This window comes from Poecilia formosa, unplaced genomic scaffold (genome assembly GCF_000485575.1).
Source record: "Poecilia formosa unplaced genomic scaffold, Poecilia_formosa-5.1.2 Scaffold1, whole genome shotgun sequence".
Taxonomy (NCBI): Eukaryota; Metazoa; Chordata; class Actinopteri; order Cyprinodontiformes; family Poeciliidae; genus Poecilia; species Poecilia formosa.
The window spans coordinates 3168902-3190766 of record NW_006799940.1 but is presented as its reverse complement, the minus strand read 5'-3'; the positions used below and the strand labels follow the sequence as shown (position 1 = coordinate 3190766).

General features: G+C 41.2%; 1 protein-coding gene across 1 annotated transcript in view; it reads right to left on the bottom strand.

The window, feature by feature from the left end:
- The window catches only part of LOC103133601 (alpha-(1,6)-fucosyltransferase-like), an 85009-nt gene that overhangs the window by 40132 nt on the left and 23012 nt on the right, over nt 1-21865 (bottom strand). The window lies entirely within an intron of this gene.

The following is a 21865-nucleotide window of genomic DNA, read 5'->3' as shown; positions in this document are numbered from 1 at the left end:
ACGTTCTGAGATGTGTGAATAGTTTAGTAAGTAAAAGATAAGAAAAAAAATAGGGAAACTATAGGAGAAACACTGCAGTGAGAACGAACGGAGAATAAATGTGTCGGGGGTTGAAACAGGCGGTTAGGGAACACCAGCCACAGAGGGAGACGGGGAGGAAAAATTGCTGTGATCTCCTCTTGCAATCTCCCAATAAAAGCGAGGATTGACGAGAACAGGGGGGCCCCGGCAGTCTCGTGTGCAATAAGTTACATTTCCAGCACAATAAGCAGCACGCCCCACTGCTGAGCATTTCATACCCCTCGCATCTTCGGCGGCCGAATTTACAGCCGGCGGTTAACTCCCATTATGTCCTGGCTCAGGGCAAACGTAACACCGCCCTGCAACAATTCAAAGCTCCCTCTCTGAGGCTTGAGTCATAAAGCAACGACGACCGGGGCTGGGAAAAGAAAAGATGAAGAGGAGAGAGCTTTGGCAGGCGAGACGCGAGCAGCTGTGGAAGAGGAAGACTAAAAACAGGGAAGAGGGCAAAGGACACAGCTCAAGCGTGTAGAGGCAGACAAAAGGAGAGAAATAGCTCTAGAGACATACAGAGGTGGAAAATAATAAAGAGGGAAGGAAGGAAGAGAGGAGACGAGACGTGTGGCAATGAAAAGAAACACGAGATGCAATGGAGATTCATCACTGCGCTACATAAACTCCCATCATTTCCCCCTTAATGGATGGCTAATATGCTGACCTTAAGTCTAATCAGCGAAGAACTCCTGTGCTCTGTTCAGCCTTAAAGCTTTCACCTTGACGGGAAAAACAAAAATTAGCTGGCACCTGTCCCAGGCAGCTGATTGCAAGGTAACCTTCCTGGCACCGTGCATAAACAAAATCCTTCTGCAACGAGAAAAACAAAGCAGTTTCATGCATTTTGAAATGTTACCGGATTAAAAGAGCGTTTGACCGAAAAAGACAAGATTGTTGAAGTTTAAACTATTTTAGGATGCGGAGTCGAGCAGAAGTCGGGACGTCACCGGCGAGCAAAGCGTCGCTGGGGCTCTGTGTTTTCTGTCAGCTTCATCCTTTCTTTCCCGTTTCTTAAGATATCCAAAGTGAGATGGAACAAAAATAAAGCATCGGCTCAACCTTCAGCCACTGGTCGGTCTGCATTGTGCTTCTGACATGCTGCCAACCTCCATAAATAACAAGCAGACTGTGAAATTAATAATTGACAAGTGTAGATGAGACATTTTGTTGCCTTGCCCTTATATGAACACCTCTGCGGGTGTTCTTCCCTCTTCCACTTTATTTTGCTCCCTTGCTTCCTCTTAACTTCATTTCCTCTTCTTCATCCTCGCTGAATTTGGTTAGCGCTTGGCATTTAAACCCCAACCCAGTGGGACCTGAAGGGAGCAGCGTTGGGTAAGCCTGTAATGAATTTTCTAATTTAATCAGTTTGGGTCTGGGTCACTTGAAAATATTTAAACAGTCTTACTTTAATTTAACAATGAGAAATTATGAAATTCATGAGCACTTGGATGTACACGGTCTTGTACTCCTTGAACTCTTTCACATTTTGTCACATTGTAGCCGTGAATTTTATCAGGACTCCGTGTAATAGACCAAAACAAAGGCAGTGCATATTTTTGAAGTGAAAGGAAACAGATGATCTTGAACATTTTTTATGGACAAAAAATAATCTGAAAAGTGGCATTCGTATTCAGAAAGGGTGACCAAACGACTTCTTTTGCCCGGACATGTCCACTTTTGCTTTAATGGACTGGCGCGCCGCACAAAATGCAAAAAAAAAAAAAAAGAAAAACTTTCCTTTTTTTTTGATATCTACTGTACGAAATACAGCGGGCTGCGCTCCAGCTCCGCAGCTGATGTTTACAAAGAGGAAATATAGCTTTACGTACAAGACGGAAAATACGGTTCCTTCATATCATTCCAGTTGAAACAAAGGGGCCAACGCAGTGAGCCACAGCAGCAGATAGCTGATGTGTCTCTGTTCTCATCCCGTAGATCACATGGGCACAAAAACTATAAAAAAAGGTTGTGCAAAAAGAGGCTCAATCTATTAAATTGACTGAGGATGAAAGCAAGAACTAAAGAACGGAGTGCCTTTCTATTTTTAATATTATATTAAATGTAATGTCAGATTTTTGTGTAATTTTGACTTGTGCTTAATGACGTTTTCAACATTTTCACGGTTACTTTGTTGTATTCACTCGGAATATAAACTCCTACGCCTAATACTGCATCTCAACTGTAACTGATTTTATGACTGTTCACCGATAACTGAGATACATTGGGCCTAACACAGATCTTTCTTCATTACATTGTCCCACCAGTCTCTGGGTTCTTTGTCGTCTCAATCACTAAAATCAACATCAGGTGTGGGCGTCTGTCATGGTGAGTGAAAGTCTATTCAGACGGTCAAATAGAGTAAGTGCACGGCACCTACGTAGGTGTTGCTTTGGAACGGTGCTTTTGATTGCAACATTCCAGACACTTGTGTTTCATATATTTTGAGAAATTGGCTTCTTTTCCTCCATGTGTTGCATGTTCTAAAAAAAAAAAGGCCAAAAGTTCAATTTGTTTTTGAGAGAACATTCCTCCACGTGAGCTGTGAATCTCTGCAGCTCCTCCAGAGGTACCATCAACCTCTGGTGGTTTTCTCTGATGAAGGTTATGTCGTTAGTTCTTTACCAAACCTCTGAAGCTTCCGTAAAGCTTGGTGGTTTTTACATACGAACATGTGAAAAAAGAGAGAGAATCACAAAGAACTGCAGTAACATCTGGTGGACGGGACCGAAAAGGAGGTCGATTCTTGATCATTTCAGAACATTTCCGAGGTATACAGTTCTTCGCTGCAGAAGCAAATGTTCACCGGTACTGTTTATTCATTTTCTTTCATCTTTGCTAAAGAGTTCCGCCTTTTTTATGCTCTCGCTGCATCAGTCTGAATGCATCATAAGCCGTATTGACAGACCGCCACGTCCCCGTCAGGTTGCGTTTTCTGCTTCAGGTCCGTACTCGTGCGTATGCATGACTTCACCTCCGTCTCTTCCACTCCGCCTCTACGTCTGGAATTGTTGTGGGTCTGCTCGGCCCATCAGCTTCCACTTGGATGATTCTTTCCACTCGATGTGACCTGTTTGTAAGTTGTTAGTAGTTAATGCATATATTATGTAACCGATTCCTTGTGCCGATCCTCTTTTCTTTTCTTTTTTTGTTGTGAATGTAGGGATGATTTGCTTTGACTGGTTCAAGAAGAGTTTATTCTGGTGTTGTACCAAAACAATCCTGTCATCAAACTAAAGCATTTCTGCTTGACTGGAGACACTAATCAGATTCACTATGTTCAGCCTTGACTTTCATGAACTGCTTATATCATTGGCTGTTAGTGTAATGAAACTGACAATTACAGGCCGTGGCAGACATTCCCTCCGCGGCTTTTCAAAACCAGCTCCTGCTTCTTCTTTTTTTCCCGGCGTATTCACTCGTGCTTGGCCCCAAATAGCTCAACTCAGCCGGACACGAACGAAAGGAAGAGTCAATAAGGGGAAGAAAATCCTTGAAGAAGATGAAGCTGTTTACTAGTGGATAAAAGGAAGCGATTCCCCATTGTCTGCACCGGCCCCCCGAGAAACCTGCCACCGTCCTTCTACGTTCCATCACGGATCTGTCGCTAAAAATCAAAGCTTGCAAACCGCAGACGAGAAAACCGGAGGTTTGGCGAGTGCGGCCGACGCAGTCACGCTTACAAACTAAATTCCTTGCGTTCGGACAAGAACAAAAATACATTTACGCGTTAGTGCAAACAGACGGATGTTTCTGGTCCTGCCCTCCATCCGGAGCAGGCACCACAGAGGCCTTATTAGCACACAGGAAAGCCAGAGCAGAAGTTTACACAACGTGACTTGGTAAAAGCTGAAAGTGAGGAGAGAAAGACCAAACATTTCTCCCAGTGCTGGCGGAACACAGCAATCCAGCTGGGAGCAGCTGCATCCTTGCTTCGACACGCTGGCGCCCTTACAGTTGGGAGGATCAGTCGAGGGACATCCTGCAGGGGACAGATGGACTCCTTCACGATGCTTTGGGATGTTAACGGTCAACTCGTTTTGCATCAGACGCCGTGCTGTTTTCACATAGACCTTATAAAAAGATATATAAACTTTTTTTTTTTTTTATCCTTATATTCTGATATTAAACTTGTTTTTGCTCAGTTAGAGTCACTGAATTTATTCTTTGGGTTTAACTTTACAGATAATTTCATTGCCACTTTATAGTTTGAATTGTATTCTCAGGCTTGTATGGCTTCCCCCTCTTTTTTTTAACTCTAAAAACAATCAGAAACGGTTCGGGCAATTTAATCAACTTGTGAGTAATATCTCAACAAAATTTTAATGCAACAAAATCTCTTGAGACTACATGATTTCTACTTTGACGTTTTACTTAAAATATATCCAGATAAATCTATGGAAATTGTCAAACAGATTTTTATTTGAAAAAAAAAAAGTGTGTCAAATAAGAACATCCTTGAAGCACTTTTATACGCGTTATCCAAAATTCAGCTAGTTTTAAAGTTTCTTTGAGCTGTTGCCTCAAAGTGGTGCCTCGATTTAACCTAAACACTTTAAAATCTTTTAAGCCAAGACATCGTCATCATCATTCCCAAACTGGTAAAGGCACAAGACTCTTAATGTATACAAACTTCTAAGTTTAAAGAAAGCAAAATAAAAGTTCTCTAAAAAGTTATTTTAGCAAATAGAAAAAAAAATCTCTTCATCCTAAGTGGCTGAAACAGAAAAAAAAATCATCTTATTTGATGTCAGACAAAAGAAAAGGATGATGTATGTTTTTTGTTTTTTTTATATGGCGTACGTAAGAATCTGGTTCGAACTTTTACATGTGCATCATGTCCAGTGTGAACTGTCCATCAATCATGCTCCAGGTTTGTCGGTAACACGCTGATTGTGTTTCCTCTCCCTCCGACTTCCTTGCAGCTACTATTCTCTGACTGTGCAAGCAGCCGCTGTGCACAGCTGTCATGTGTTGGATGAAAGTGGAGTGACTGACACTCATTGTTCAAGATTGAATATGCATTTCTCCCTCCAGGACTGACGCATGCCAAATGAAGGACATTTTCTCAGATTGATGACATCTATTTATAACAAGAGCTATCCCATTTCGCTCTTGTGGAGATCCAGTCACCATTTCTTTTTTCTGTTTTAGAGCCTGCTGTACCGACTCTTCCGATGGCGTCACGGGAAGAATTCAACGCGAATCAAGAAAGACGAAATCAAAATGGCCACAACCCTTTCTGCACAAATTATGCAAAACTACAAGTACAGGCTTATATGTGGAGGTCAATCTTGAGACACCAAGGTTACGTCCCGATTTGATCAATATTGGTCAGGCAATTGTATCTCAGCGCTGCAGTCAGCACGGGTCTGGAGAAGGCCGAGCCAAGCTAATCTCGTTTTCTGCATAAGAGATTGGTCTTTACGAAAAGCCCTGACAAATTTTGAGAGAGAGGGACAGAATGGGTGATGGCCGTAGCCGATGAGTGGACGCCTGAGCCAAAAGCGTGCTTCACCATGAGGAATTAAGGAGTTCGCTATCTTCAGACCCACTAAATAAGTCTGCACCATCTGTGCTCCTGTCTACCAAGCGCTGGGCCCTGGCTCGGGACAACCGCCCCGCCGCAGCTCATCAATGCCAGCCGAGCCGAGGAACAAAATCCTTCCTCAAAAGCTGATCCTCCCCTAAAGCGGCATCAGCAGCTTCTTGTTCAGCTCAACAAACCAAAGCAGTGACTTCCGACTGCATTTGGTCCCATCTTCCTCAAATGAAGCACAATTTATGTTGAATACACTTGGTGCATTTAAATTTTAAAAAACATAGGAAGTACTTCCATTGGTCCCCATGCATTATTTTGGTACACAGTATTTCGGCATAGGCTATGTAGCAAAACTCAACAGCTTTAAACAATTGTGGTTTGAATTTTATTATCGTACTGCTTCTATGTTTAAAATTGTTTCATTGAGATGCCATAGACCTAGGAATGAGTGTGTGTGTGTGTGTGTGTGTTGCCCTGTGATGGACTGGACAAATGTTAGAAGCAAATGATAAAACATTATTTAGACTGTAATAACCAATGTGTTGTACTATATTTTAACAGAAACGGAGCTAATTGTTTCCACTTGGTTTTAAATAAAAGCAATTAAATTCTGTTCTCCATTTTTTTCTTAAGGTACTGAAGCCATTGAATGACTGATCTGGCCAGCTGTGACATAAATAAAAGTGATGCACAAAAAAACAAAATCGCCTGGTCAAGAGAATCAGCCCTTAGACTGTATTATCTACGCCTGGTTGAGATGTGTCTGCACTTCATTAAGGCTGAAGGAGAGCGAGAGAGAGCAAGACACACAGCATGTTTTGTTCTGTTCCATCTGTTGGCACGTTTAAAATCTAGAAATTTCTGGATTTTTGAAAATCTCCAATTTGTGCTTCTTGGGGATTTTTATGTAATAAATGCACACAGAACTGAAGTGAATGCTAGTGCATCATACAATACTTTATCAACTATTGGCTATTCACTGCAAGTGCAAAAGAATACTTGTTAAAATTCAATAAGAGGAACTTCTCTCACACACATCTCTGTGGTTCTATTAGAAGTATCATATTACAAGAACCAACTTCCTTTTTTTTTCTCAACATAGGGAGGTGTTAGCATGACCTGGGAGCACTTAGCATGGCGTGGTCACATTTTGGAAAAATCATTTTATTTGATTTTTTTTTTAGGTTACTGATCAGCTGGTCATCAGGCTGAAGTGGGCCTAGTACAATCACCAAGACATTTTTCAGTGCGACTCCATCTCTGATAAATCCAGAAAAAAAGCACGTGGCATGCAAGGTAAGCCGGTTCAGCTATAATGAACACGCACTTCAAGTCATAACATGCCAGAGGCAGAGCTTGTGTTTACAGTATCGCATTGCATCATGAGATAAACGTGGGATCCTTACGACCGGTTAGGGAAAGTCTTCCCTGCAGAGATTTCTATTGCAACATCCCCCCCACCCCCAACGCAAACGGTTCCTTGACTCAGAAATTCAAATCACGTACCCTTTAAATTCAGGATCCCAGAGAAACACAAACCCTAAGAGGCAATTTCTGTACAAATTATGCATTGATCCCGGCGCTGCTGAGCAAACCACCTATTATGCCAGGTTTGAACAAGAGAGGTACTTCCTTGACCCCGTCTGTATACCTGTTGATAATGGCCCGGTCTGGTCTCAGTCTGTGCAAAGGTAAAAAAATATATATATATATTCATCCTGCTCTACAATCTTTCCTCTCCTCCCCAGTCTGTTGGATCTGATCCTCCCAGTGTGTCCTCCGCGCTGTCTGCTTCTGTTCCCCTTCCTGTCGGTAAGCCGAGGGCCAGCAGAGGGGAACGTGCTGCCAGCATCTTGGCCTGGTTGCCTGGCTCCCCACAGCCTTGTCATTACTGCTGGCTAACAAGCAGAGAGCGAGGGACGTCTGCGGCTGCTCTTCCCCTTAACTAACAAAGAGAAAGACCTCATGGGTAACTGTGGGAGATGCTGCAGCGTAAAGGCACAAGCTCCTGCTGGACACATAATGGGGCTTTCTCATTACAGGCCGTCTCCTACGGAAAAAAAAGAAAGAAAAAAAAAAAAGTTGTTCACGCTGGGTTACAGGTCCTTTCAACTAAGCTCTGTGGGACTGCAGGGGTAGAAAGGAACGAACATTATCTGCACGACCTGTCACATGCCACTGCTTTGAATTATCTGATGCCACGGTATATGTGCGGCCTGTTTTTTTTTTTCTGTCAGATGCTAAAAATGTTTATGCGCTTCCTTAATGTCATTTTTGCCGGTAATGGGGACGGGGAGGCAGAAACGGGGCAAGACTCGCGCAGCCCAGGGATTCTTCCATAAATATAGATATAACCAAGCACAGACACGCGCTGAGCTTTCTTTGAAGCGCACAAACCTGCAGCGTATGCAGGCTCTCCCCTGAAGTTGGCAGGCGGTTCCAGTGACGAGGAGTTGGGAGGGGTTATTAATGGTTTGTATACAGATAAATCCTCCTCCAACCACTTGCTTGACGCTCGCCCTCACCAGATTTCGGCTGAGAGTCCCGACTGAAGCAGGGTGTATTTTGGCAGGGCTTCTGTTGACATTTCATTGAGTCGGCTCAATATCACATCTTTGCTCAGGCGCAAAAAAGTCTCCCGCTCTTTCACAGACTAACGAGTCGGGCGCCATTTAACCTGATCGTGCAAATTTACAGAGGTATCATAAGACGGAGCGAAAAACCTGCTGCGTTTGAAAGCGCTCATAACGTCTGGGAAGTTTTGTTTTGTTTAAACTGCTTCAGCCGTTCAGTCGAAAGCAAGCGCCTAAGTTGGTAGCTGTCTCCCAACAGTGGGCAAAAAAATATGTAACAAAGGATTGTAAACCCTAATGCAATCCTGTGCAACAGTCCTGCGGTACGTGCTGCTTTTGTCAGGAACACAATGCCTTTTTGTTGGCTGTGTAAGAGAGGACTGTTATGATCATTTCTCGGGCTGAACTTGGTGGCGGGTTTGCGCAGAGTTGTGTTTTTGTTCCGCATAATAGAAACACTGCTGCACTGTATTACAATAATAAGCTTTTAGATGTCATTTTGCAGACAAAAATAACAGAAGCTTTGCAAATGGATTCAGCTTATGAGGGTTAGCTTTATTAAGGTCGCCGACTGCACCAGTGCAAATCATTATGATCACTGCCACGGCTGCTTTTTTTTTTTTTTTTTTTTGCTCCATCTAAAGCATTCATTATATCTTCACTCTGCAGGAGCCCTGGGTTGCATGCGTCATAAAGCAGCAGTGTGTTACCAGATGCCATGACAACCCCGGTAGGACCAAATATTCAGATTTCCAGCAAACTAACACAACTAAGACAATATCACTTTGAATGAAATATTTACATTTTAATCTGACTCAGATAGCTTGATTCAGGTTAAATAAATTCCTTGTGAATATTGTGCAGAAACGTTTTTGTTTATGCTGCGTTTGAAGAAAGCCTTCATGTTAGAAGTAGACGAGGTCACATTGTTCCAAGCCCCAGATGTCCATGAATGCTTCTGTGTGTGTGTATAATAACGGGGGAGTTCCTTCTTAGAAATTAATTTCAATACAATGCAAAAAATTCCAGTGCATGTTGTCTAAGAAACTCTAATAAGAGTTAATCATTTGGATTCCTGCAATTTCATTGCAATTTTCATGTCTTTTTTTTTTTTTTTTTTTTTTACCAAGTCATGAATAAATGGCTTTCAAACATTGGTCCAACTTTTATAATTATATGGGATCTGCTCATGCCCGAAACACAAGTATTTTTCATCCTCTATTCCAGGGGTCACCAACTCCAGTCCTCCAGGGTTGCCATCCTGCAACTTTTAGATTCACCTCTGCTCCAAAATGTCTGAATTCCCTCACCAGCATTCATTCCTCTATGCAATAGACTGGAAACGAGCAGTTTATTTGATCCAGGTGCGTCTGAGCAGAGATGCATCTAAAAGTTACAGGATGGTGGCCCTCGAGGACTGGAGGTGGTGACCCCTGCCTATTCTGTCTTTCTTGCATATTTTAATCAAATTCTGTAAAAAAAATATAAAATATGCATATTTTGCGTTTGAACTGTTTCTAGAAGCAGTACAGACCCAAATGGAAGCACAAAAACATGCAAAAACTGACATTTGATTAATAGGTTCACTTTAAAATCAACTACCTGTGAAAATTCCTACCACGGTTTCATTTACAGCCTAATTTTCAAGCCATGTTTGTTTTAAATATCCATCCATCCATTTTCTTTACACCCTTGTCCCTCAGTGGGGTCGGGAGGGTTTCTGGTGCCTATCTAAAGCTAACGTTCCGGACGAGAGGCGGGGTACACCCTGGACAGGTTGCCAGTCTGTCGCAGGGCAACACAGAGACAAACAACCATGCGCACACACACCCTCACACTTTGGGGCAACGAAACCGGAGTACCCGGAGAAAACCCATGCATGCACAGGGAGAACATGCAAACTCCATGCAGAAAGATCGGGGCCGGGAATCGAACCCAGAACCTTCTTGCTGCAAGGCAACAGCTCTACCAACTGCGCCACTATTAACTTTAGCACTTGAATCAACAGCACCCATAGTGATAACACAGAGACACTCTGATTAACAAAAACCGTTGATCATAAATCTAAAGAAATTCCTTCTCTCCCCTGACACAAAGGCGATCATCAAGTCTCAAAGGAAATACCTTCATCACTCTTCACCAGTAACGCAAACAATTGAAACATCAATTAAAATGTTTCCCCAAAAGCATGAATCCCAAAGCCACCATATGACACGCACATACAAAAATAAAAAAAATAAGAGCTACACACACATTACTTGAGTTTTTAATTTCTACAGAAGTGATGCTAGCACCCCCTTTGATCCTCACAGATGATCCACAGCAGACGCGTTACCACCCAACCATCCGGACAAGCCCTATGTGCACTCAGGTCACACAGCTGATCTCTGACGGGTTGCACACTGAGGCCCCAGAAGGGCCGCTCTGAGACCAGTTCTCTGACCTCTGGTAATCAGTCTCCAAGGGCTGGGGGGGCCGTAGGGAGGTTCACGGCGGGACCGTGCTGCCAGGTTGTCTCGTAAACGGGCCTGCGCTCCCCTCGGGACCGACTCATGCATGCTGCAACCTCGCAGCGCCTTCTCTTCGCGTCACAATGAAGCGAGGTGACGCTGTTGCCAAGGTAACTTGGGAAAGGAAGAGGGTGGGGATGAGGCGAAGTGGTACAGATGTGATGGTTTGCTATCGGGCCACGCAGTTGAAAAAGTCTGATGAAGGGTTTTGGGAAGTACAGGGGTTTTGTTCAAAGGGGAGCAGAGAGGAATAGCAAAGCTATTTTTTCAGACAAATTGCAAATACATCAGCGAGTGAGTGTGTGTGTGTGTGTGTGTGTGCGTGCGTGCGTCTGTAAGCATGTCTAAGCAGAGTAGTGCTTGGTGAAACTTAACCGAATTTGTGGAATGTAAACTAAGCACTGCAGCACCGGCTCCTGCCTGCCCTCAGTCACACTCCCCACTGGGAACCAGCATGCTGCTGGTTGCCCCCGCCCACCCCGCCTCCGCCTCTGCGCATCCAGCAGCCAAACACAGGGCCAAACACACCTTCAAAACCTGCAGCTTCCAGCAAGTCTACCTTGTGTCCATCTCCAATTACGTACGGATAAGCTCAAGCGGGAAAAAGTAAGCAATCACTTACCGCACAGGATAACTTCCCATCAATGTTATAGTCCCAGAGCAGCAGCTATCTCCCTGCGACCGCCCCAGGAAAGGTTCAGTGCTTTAATCTAATCTGATGACAAATGATTCAATTATCCTGGCTACTGATTAACCCTTTCCGCCTGCGTTTTGCTCACCTATAGCTGAGCGGGGCTCATTACTTCCACCATCCTCTCCCTGGATGTGGCTTGACAAATGCCAGAATGGGCTGCCTGTGTCACAGGCTTGATGCATCGTGTGACTGAATGTGTGTGTAACAATGGCTTCCCCTGCACCCGTGGCTCACCGACCATCTGCAGCCCACCGTGGGACACACGACGAAGCCGGCTGAGTCACCCATTACCCAAAATTAGACCCATCCTTCCACTATTCAAGACAGGGGGGCTGCAGGCAATGTCACGCACTTGAAGCCATTTTATATATATATATATAAAAAAACAGGTTTTAAACGGATTTTGCTCAGCAAATACTATTAGTCCATGCCCTGAGATTAGAAACATGACAGATGTATTTATTTTTTTTAAATCTGAGGAAGAAAACGGGCGTGGATGGAGAATGATATTAGGAACATTCTGCATCAACGTCATGGAGTTCGTCTCTGGGAGAGAGAGGCAAGGAGCAGCCACAAACCTGAAGGTAATGAGCGAATAATGATAAAATATATAAAGATGCAAAAGCATCACGCAGTTAACTAATCCAGGTACCAGATATTAATAAAACTATTACAAGACACCAATCGTTTTCTCTCAGTAGAGGAATAAGCCATGAATTTAAAACAAACACAAAGGCAGATTTGCAAATGCACTCAATTTCTGGAGACATGTCCTGTGATCTGGCAAAACAAAAACTGAACTCTTTGGTCATGAAGTCCAATATTCCGAAGAGGGATCCTTGCAAGCCTGACAACATGATCCCAAACTCCAAAGCATGCAGACGGCCGCATCGTATAGTGGAAGTTTTTTGGCTGCAGGAGAGACTGGTGCACTTTACATAATAGACGGCCTCATCAGGTGACAATATGCAGAACATTAAGATAAAACAGGACAGAATGGGTTTTCCTAATGCTCAACAAACCTTATCATGTCGCCACATGGTTGCAAAGTAACTTAACAGTGTCAGTGATTTGGATTGGCTGTGACAAAGCTCTCATCTCAGTGCCACAGGAAATCTGTGGGAAGAACTAAAATTTAAAAAAAAGAGTTTGGGAGAAAGTCAGCCTGGAATACTGACGGATTATTATTTCTATAACTTGGGATTTAAAAAAAACTGAATCAGCAGACTAACAGACATCTGACCGTATGATCATAAAGGTTTTACTGCTCTGGTTGCATCCCAGTCTGGTGTGCTGTAGCTGTGATCACATGTTCAGTTACATCCACCCTTCTTTCATGGCTGAGGAATGGGTCAAAATTCCACCAAACTATATGAGAAGATTCACCTAAAAGGCAATGTTACCACATATTAATAAAATGTATGTACCCTAAAGGTAAGAAAGAAGTTAACAAATAGAAATATTTTGGGTAATCCTAACCGATATGTAGTAGGAATGTTTAGTATATTTAAGCATCAGACGGGGGAAAAAAATGAAAAATATATATATTTTTAAAGATCTTCAACACTTTGAAATTTTCAGGTTATTTTCTAAATCCAAGAAAAACTAGAAGTTTCAGAGCTCTGAATAAAATCCCTTCTTAGGAGGCTGCAGTAATATTGAGCCGTGCTGATTAAAGGCCTTATTTTGGCAATCAGCTGTCCAGCATGCGGGCCGATTTATCCAAACAACATACTCGGTTCAAACCACATGAAATTGCCACTTTGTTCATAAAACGTAATCTGATCTACTCCTGCTTTTTTTCGTTGTTGTTGTTTTTTGCCACACCTTTCACTATTTTCTCCAGTTAACAATTGCAATCGGATGCCAAAAAACTGCTGCCTAGCAACTAAATATTCACCCTGCGGAAATCACGTCAAATTTTCAAGTAGCTCTTTCCAAGTTTCCCATTTCTGAGAGGGGAAAAAAAAAAAAAAAAGCAATCTTTGTAATGTGAAGTTTCCAAATCTCAGTTGTGCACCTGCAGTGGCATGCATATGAAAAGAGGAGCAAACCCTCAGTCAAAATTACAAAGCTAAACACCTGCAGAGACGCCGCATGTTTTTCAAGGCAGCTGTTTTGATACAACCGGTGTTAAAACCCAGAAAAATAGATTATTTTTTTCTTTTTCTGTTGAAGTTGGCGTTGATTTGTCGAAGCCATTATTGTTATATTAAATCACAGTATTTTGCAAAACTATTTACTACTCCCTTTTTGTTTGTGTTACCCCAAAACGATGTTTTTACTTTTATTTTTTTTAGTAAACACAAAGTAGTGCATGAATGTGAGGTAGAAGGAACAGGTCTTCAACACGTTCTAAAATGTGGTGTGTGCATGTGTATTGAGGCTTTTCGGGTCAATACATTGTGCAACCTCTATTACTGCAATTACTGTTGCAGGTTTTTTGGGTTGTGGCTCCACAAGCTTTGCACTTTTGGATAAAGTTTTAAAACCTAAGACTTGCTTTAAAGTTCTGCACAGCATCCCTGGCTCTCGGTGCTGTGGCGCGTTCTTTGGTCTTCATTATGCTACTTGTTCATGAATGTTCTTCAACAAATGAGGCCTTCACTGAACAGCTGCATTCATCATGGAACAAAAATGGCCCGCAACGCATCTGAAAAATCTGAAAGCCTTCTATCGTATTCTTTCCGCTTTCCAATTATCCACGTTGCATTGATTCATCATTTAAAATCCCAATAAAGACATTGAAGTTCGCGGTTGTTGCGACAGAAAATATGAAAAGTCGAAGGAATATGAATAGTTTTACAAAACACTGTGGCTGGTATACATTTTTTGGGACGCAAGAACCAGGATGAAGAATCAAATGAGCGTTGCCAAACTTCTCACTGATCGACTGAAATCCCTGATTGGAACTGTGTAATGGGCCTACTGAATGTCTCTCTTTTTTTTGTTTTTCCCCCCGCGCTGAATGCTTTTGCAGCCTCTTAAGAGGGATGAACGTTAAAATGAAAGTTAGAGTCATATATTTCCCCTGACTTGTGGTGTTCCAGCTCAAATTGATCCAGCAGTAAACATATTTCTTACCCAGAAGACCGAGCGTGTGCCGGTGGCTAGCTGGCAGTGAGAGCTGAACTCTGTTTATTCAGAACAACAAAGGCTCTCTGTCATAAACACCAATGGGTGGAGGCTTTGCAACGAGCACAGCCAACAACGTGGCCGCGCATCATTTCTAGTTGGGTATCTGTCTGATCACAGATGTGATGTGCTTCCAGCTACAGATGCAATTTAGCAAATTTATTTGGGAATACATTTTGCCTTAGATCTTATACTTTTGTGATGTTTTTTTTTTTTGCTTCCCCACGTGCCTGTTGATAGTAATGATAACAAAAACAACATGGGAGGCATGATTTACTTTAATCATGAATCCAAAGAAGAGGAGCTACACCCTAACTGTAAAACATAATGACGTTTAATCACTTCTCTCATGTGCTGCTATGATTTATTCAGTAACCACTCTAATGAAAGATGTTTTAAGTAATACATGTGCAAGACAACAAAGAAGACGCAAACAAGGATTCCTAATTTGAGGCTATAAATCATTCAGTTGAGGGATTTAATTACCAGTTAAAAGCAAACAAATGAGAAAATCAGGGAATTGCAATTGAGCGGTCATATGCTAAAAATTTAATACAATAATTATGGTCTTTGAAAAAGATGACTAAAAAAAAATCTTTTGAGTAAAATGAACCTTTTAAAATCTCGAGGAAGACTAAACCCGGAGCAATTTTCGCTCTAAGCTGCCAATGTCACACATCCGCCGACGTACAGAATCAATCTCTCTCTACACGTCTGTTGGGATCTTCTTAAAATCCCGTCTTTTCAGGAACATTGATTGAGCAACCTCTGCAAAGAGATTTAATGAAGCATCGGAGAGTTCTGAGGCTTACAGGGGATGCTCTCGCACATCCTCCTCTGTGGCTGTGTATTCTGGCAAGTAAGGGAATAAGAGTAGCAACGCAGACAACTACAAGGGCTTGTTCTTTTTTATAATTAATGATGTTCTTGTGAGACCTAAAAAAAAAAAAAAACGAACCTACTTATCTGATGTGGGCTATATGCATGGCTGCTTGTTAGGAACGTGCCATTTCCAATCTCATGCTAGAAAAGGAAACAGAGCGAAAGATTCAGAGTTAAGCAGGTTTACGCTGAACAATAAGAAACAAGTGCAGCTCAGTAAGTACGCCTCGAAAGACGAAGTTTATTTCACTTAACCAAAAATAAGTGTAACTTTTTGACATATTTATTACAGCTGATAAATAAAGAAATTCGGCTTTTCTGAAAATGTAAATATTACGTGAATGTTGTCGTACACAAAACTATGACCATCCACAACACAGTGAATACTCAGTGGGGATCCTGTTTCATTCATTTCTGCATAAATTCAGTTTGGCAGCCTAAGTTATTTTCATAGCAGTGTCCAGCTTGTCTCCAGTGGAAATGGCTACGTTTTCTATGGGGTTTAACCAGCAAACTGACTCAGGCTAGCTAGTCAACAGTGATAGAATGGCCAGTAAATCAGGAATTGGTACTTTTGCCAGTGTATGTAATTGTTAAGTCTAAGCCATTTAAATAAGCAATTTAAAAGAGAGTCATACATTCTGATTATTAATATTTTTTTGTTCACAGAGACATTATAATCCATTTTATTTCAGGTTTAAATTTTTTCGATATTCAAAAACAATATTGTTTTTAGCTGCGTTTTATTTTTGGGTATTTAAAACTATCTTCCAGTTCCTGTGTTAAAGGTTCTTTACAGAATTAATATTTGTTAGTTTTTGAGAGGGGAAATTCAAATTATTCTGCCATATAATATGCCAAATATTATCATTTATCACAATAATTATTGGGACAATTTATCATCCAGCAAAATGTGTTACTGTGACAGACCTTGTCAAATCCCCCTGTGGATCTGAAACAGCTTGAATTATGTACCTCTCTGCTCCGTCTCCAAACTGTAGGACCTCAATTTGAAGATGAAACAAAAATGTGCTTTTATCTAAAAAGTGGACTTTAGACCACAGAGTGCCAATACACTCTTTTTTTTTTCTTTAGTTTGTTTAAAGCATGTGAAGTACTACTTTCTAAAACTGTCACATCTGAGATAGCAACATTCTGTATTGAAAATCTTTTTTTATTGTGTTGAAATTACATGGCCTGAGAAACAGTTTGGGTTTTAGTTAGCTGTAAGCTACGATAATCAAAATGACTTATTTTACAATCGCATGTTGCAGGAGATGCTATTAAATTCTCGCTGCAGTTCAATGCACCAAAGGTTATATGAGCATGTCGGCAAACTAAAGCCACCGACAGCCGGGTAAATAAATTCACATAGTGCATTCTCACGCTTATGCACATTTTTTTTATTTTTTTTTATGAGTTCACACTTGTCTTAATTTGACGTGCGCAACTCAGTCTTGTCTTGCTTTGGATGCAAAATGGTAATTACTCCTAAACCGTGCAGCAATAATGAACTCGTTAGCATGCTCAGCCCCCTAGAATTCATTACCCCGTCTCCGCGCCGCACTCCTGATGGAGCAAAACCTGTTTTCATTCCCCTAACCGCTCAAAGGGATGCACTTTGAAGCAGACACCGAGTCACGCGGCTCCATTTGTCGCCGCATGTCCAGCAGCCAATACTCACGCAGTTTCCTCAGATGTATCAGCTCATCTAATGAGATTGATCAGTCTTGTCCCTGACTGCAACTGTCTCATGTGATTAGCGGAGCACGAGGATGGTGAGGGGGGGAAAGAAAATCTGGTACAACGTAATTAGGCAGGAGACCGTGAGGGAAGGAGAGTTTCAAACCAGCAAGCAGGGCCCCAGTGTTGAACGTTTAACGTGAACATAAGCTATCAGAATAATTAGATACATTGAACATCTTTTTTTTTTTTTTTTTAAAATTCAAAAAAAAAAAAAAAAAAAAAGGCGGCAGATACTTGACTTGTGTGGGAACAACTGAAACAGAGAGGCAGTCTCGAGGGAATCTAGCACACGCTTCAAAGGACAAGTCCACCGTAATTTATGACTTTGGATTTTCTGTCATAACGTATTTTTCTAAATCTCTGTCACGCCATTTCTGCGTTATACTCCAGTTTATTCATGCTAATAACGCCATTTCAATCACACACTTGAGATTTTTCTTCTTTTTTTTATGTTTGCAAATTTGTGTTTGACGAAGTCTTAAAAATGAGACTTTAAAAGGAACATCTGGCTGTTTTTCCACATACTCATATTTGAAAGAATTATAAAAGTGTTTCTCCTCATTGCTTTGTTAGATTTTAAGCACAGCCTTTAGAGGATCTACACACTTAACTGGCTCACACTAAACAAACCAGTGACAATGGCCTTAAACTCCTTCTTGTAAAGAAATTTCTAATTTTATAGAAGCAAGTGTAAAAGCTTCTTAGTGTTTCATCTGTAATTATACAGAGCAATAAGAAAAGAGACTACTGTGTAAATTACAAAAAAAAATAAATATATATATATATATATATATATTTTTTTTTTATGGGATTTTTTTTCTTTCCCTTTACGTTTCCTCTGAAACACAGATTTTGCATCTTAGTTTGTCTTGTCCTGCCTGGGCGGTTTCAGACAGTGATTCTTGGACTTTTTAACATTTGTTATGATGAGTGTGATGCCAACCGGAGATGTGTTATCATACAGGGGCAGCGAACTGAGGTTTTTCTAATGCCTGGAATACAAGCCTCAAATCTCCTACAGGTTGAAGAGGAGATGTTGCTTATGCAGGAAAGAGGTGAGACGGAGAGCTTACAGGAAGCGGCAACTCAGTTATTATGGGCAATCTAAGATTTTCAGCAAGCAAAGTAGATAAGACAGACGAGGGGTGTAAAGATTTATTCGGCTCATGAGAACTATGCAAAATGAGATTTTTGCCTTTTTTTTGTTGGATAACTAACAATACTAATTTTCTCAGTTTTATAAATCCCAAACTGAGTTTTAGTAATCTGTAATCAATGCAGGAAGATTCAGTCTAGAAGATTTGTTTTGTGGCCTTCAATCTTAAAAGTGGTCTTTTTATTCAAGTATAACAATTTAAAATTCTATCTGAAAAAAAAAATCTCTATTTGACTGGGTTTAAATTTGATCTGACAAATGCTTTAACACCAAAGGATTTTTCTGTCATTAGCTGCTACATGTGAAGATACTTTCAAACATGCTCACCATCTTTCCTACTTCAAAATAAGAGTCTCAGACAAAGATACACAATATCTAGAGCTTTTCATTACATCTCCTTGTCTAATACACGACTTATTTCACATGATAAAGACATGCTCTCTGCAGTATCTCTGTATGGCAAAGTTAAAAAAAAAATCATCATTTTCTGTCATACTATTCCAACAATCGAACTTGTTTTAATGAGATGCCACAAAAAAAAAAAATAAAAAATGTTGGACTGACTAGAATTTTCTCCCACTGTAAGTAAAACAGCACTGGCCTTCTCCCACCTATTGCTGGCAACTGCCAATCAGCTGGCAGAAAGAAGGCTCCTACGTACATGTCCTTTACTTACAAGAAAGGAAAAATTCAGGTTGTGAAAAACATGGACTGCCATGTTGTGCAAACCAAAGTAACAGCGACCATACTCGTAGTAAAGTAGCGCTGCTTTAAAACTATAGTTGGCAAGCTGTGAAAGGCATGGCTGTTAAGTAGCAAACCGCAGACTGGCTAATGGAGTAGATAGCCTGACTAATTAACCAGTTAATAATGGTTTATTATGGTCTTGTTACTCTATAAAGACCAGAATGGTAAAAACGTATAATGTTCTGGGCAATAAGCACTGCAAAATACTTAACACTCTTAAAACAGCAGTAAATAAATGTTCTAGTTAGCGCAACATGTATTGCACGACAGCATCAAGCTAATCTGGACTTTAATCTCTTCCTTCTTGACAATGCAACTAAAAAAAGAACAAAAACAAAAGCATGTAGCATGCATGAACCTCGTCTTCAAACTCTATACCTTCAATAACCCCACTGATACACAAGGTTGCTTCCTGTGAAGAAGTAACCTTTTTTTTAATATACCTAATTCTCCACACTTCCTGTTCAGCAACAACGGTATGCAACAATTAGACATTGAGAATTGCTAAAGTACCTTTTAATTCTGCCAATATAAAAGCCAACAATTGTCCCAGTAAGATAAAATACAAAATACCTTATAAAACTATGTTAAAGATAAAACATCTTAGTGTGTATACAAGAAAATATGTTGTATAATTGAGCCGTCATTGAACAAGATCACAAACAATGAAAAAGTGAAATTGGATTTTTTACACCCCTTTACCTTAAGCCAGCTGTTTACAAAGCGCCACGTTGTATACTCTTGACTTTGCACTCTGCCACACTCTCAACGTCTTTACTGCCAGTTAGGTCAAGGACGGATCGGGGAGACGCAGCTTCAGTCAGCGACTGACCTCTTTATCTAAGAAAAATGTTTGCAGGGGCTCTGGCTGTTTGTCCACCGTTTGACTCAATCACACCACTAAATGGGCTTAGAGTCAATGCACATATTGCTGATTACACTTCAGATGGCTGTCGGGAAGTAAACATTTGAATGACAGCACAAAACAGAACACTGTGAGAGACACGGCACTAAGCTTTGCCAAGTCTCGCAGTAAATCGTGAGGATCGCATATTGAAACACGTGGCACCTGCCAGCTCTCTGTAGAGGCGGACATTTAAATGAAATCGGTTACACCTAGCGTAGGCAATTTATGACAATACACCGATTCTAACATTGCACTCGCTTTGACTCTGCATACAAGCGTTGGGTAAATAGCCAATCGGCGAAACAGAATGCAGCTTGTTTGCAGCATAATTTCACACCTGGGAGTGAGAAGGCTTTTTTTTTTTTTTTGCAGTTTCAGTGTATCTGCTGACAGCTCGACCGATTTTTCACGATTGAAGCGTTTAATGGAAACAGCTGGATAGCAAGCGAGTTAATGCGATGGGCTTTGCATGTTGAGCAGAAGTGGCGCTAAGCTCTTGCTATCACATGGTCGTCAGCGGGTCACACCAGCCGTTCCATCACTCTCAGTGGCCTGCCATCTACTTTTTTCTCCTCCCTTTCTGAGCGCCCATCAATTGAGGCGGTGAAGCCATCAGTGCCCACGCTTAGCCTGCCTGTATCATTGCTTGGATGGATGGATGCATGTGAAAGCGCTTCAGTTTTTAAGGGTGCTCGTGTGTGGAGCACCTTGATTGGACTCTGCAACAGAGAGTGGAGCGATAATGAAGACTGTCTGTCAGAGCCCAGGTCCTCTTTGCACATATGTGACCGATCGGTTTGAGCAAGAACTCAAAGATCAGTGCAGCCGGATTTAAACGGGCTCTCCTTTCCACTCTGCTGACTGAGGGTCTTAAAACTAGTATCTAAACCTTCTTCCTAGTGATTCTTATACTAACCTGCCCATGGTTTCTACAGTAGTCTTGGTTATTTTCAAGTGCAAATGTGAATTAGAAAACCAGAAATACATCCAGAAATTTGGGTCAAGAACTATTTTTAAGGCACTTAGGATGTTAATACAGATGCATGGCTCATGCTCAAAAATTTTCCATACAGAAAAAGACAATTGGCCAAAAAACAGAAAGCTGTATTTTCTACACGCAGCATGGCGACAGAGTTATTGGGACTGTTGATTCGATGAAGTAATACTTTGAATCAATTTCTGACAAAGGGTCTTTCTTCATGGAGTTTGTGCGTTCTTTCCACGCATTCATATCTTCTCTATGGGTTATCCAGCTTCCTCCCACAATATATAAAAATGTAGTCTTGTCAACAATTAATGTACTTTTAGTTTGGTCTCTGCATGCGTTTTCCTATCATGTACTGGTGACCTGTTGAGAGTTTACCGCGCCGCTAACCCAGTGACCACTAGAAATAGCTTGCATGCACTAAAATGTAGCATTTGCAGTGATTTCATAGGTCTGTGATGCCAACTGATCTCTCTCACAAATGGTATGATGTTGTTTCTCCTAATATATCACTGGTAGACCACAAAAAGGCTGCTTAAAGCACTTCTATAGACATAACAAATTGCTTTATTAAATTGGACGGCTGTAATTTATATTGAATTATATACTTTTGTAACATATATTTGCTGAAATGTGCCTGAGCACCAATACACTAACAATAAGAAGCCATTTGCACTATGATCCAGCGTTTGCCCATCTCTTGTTTGTCCTATTCTACAGACCCGCAGCTGCTTTCTGCAGCACACCAATAAAACCCGGGATCTAGCAGAAAATATGGTGTTTGCAATTGTTTTATGGGTTTAGCCCACATGCTGAATGCGCACGCAACTTCTGTGGGCTTATATAGATAAGATAATGCCAATGAGCAACTTCTGGCTCATTTTTACTACCAATGTAGCACTAAAAGTAGTTA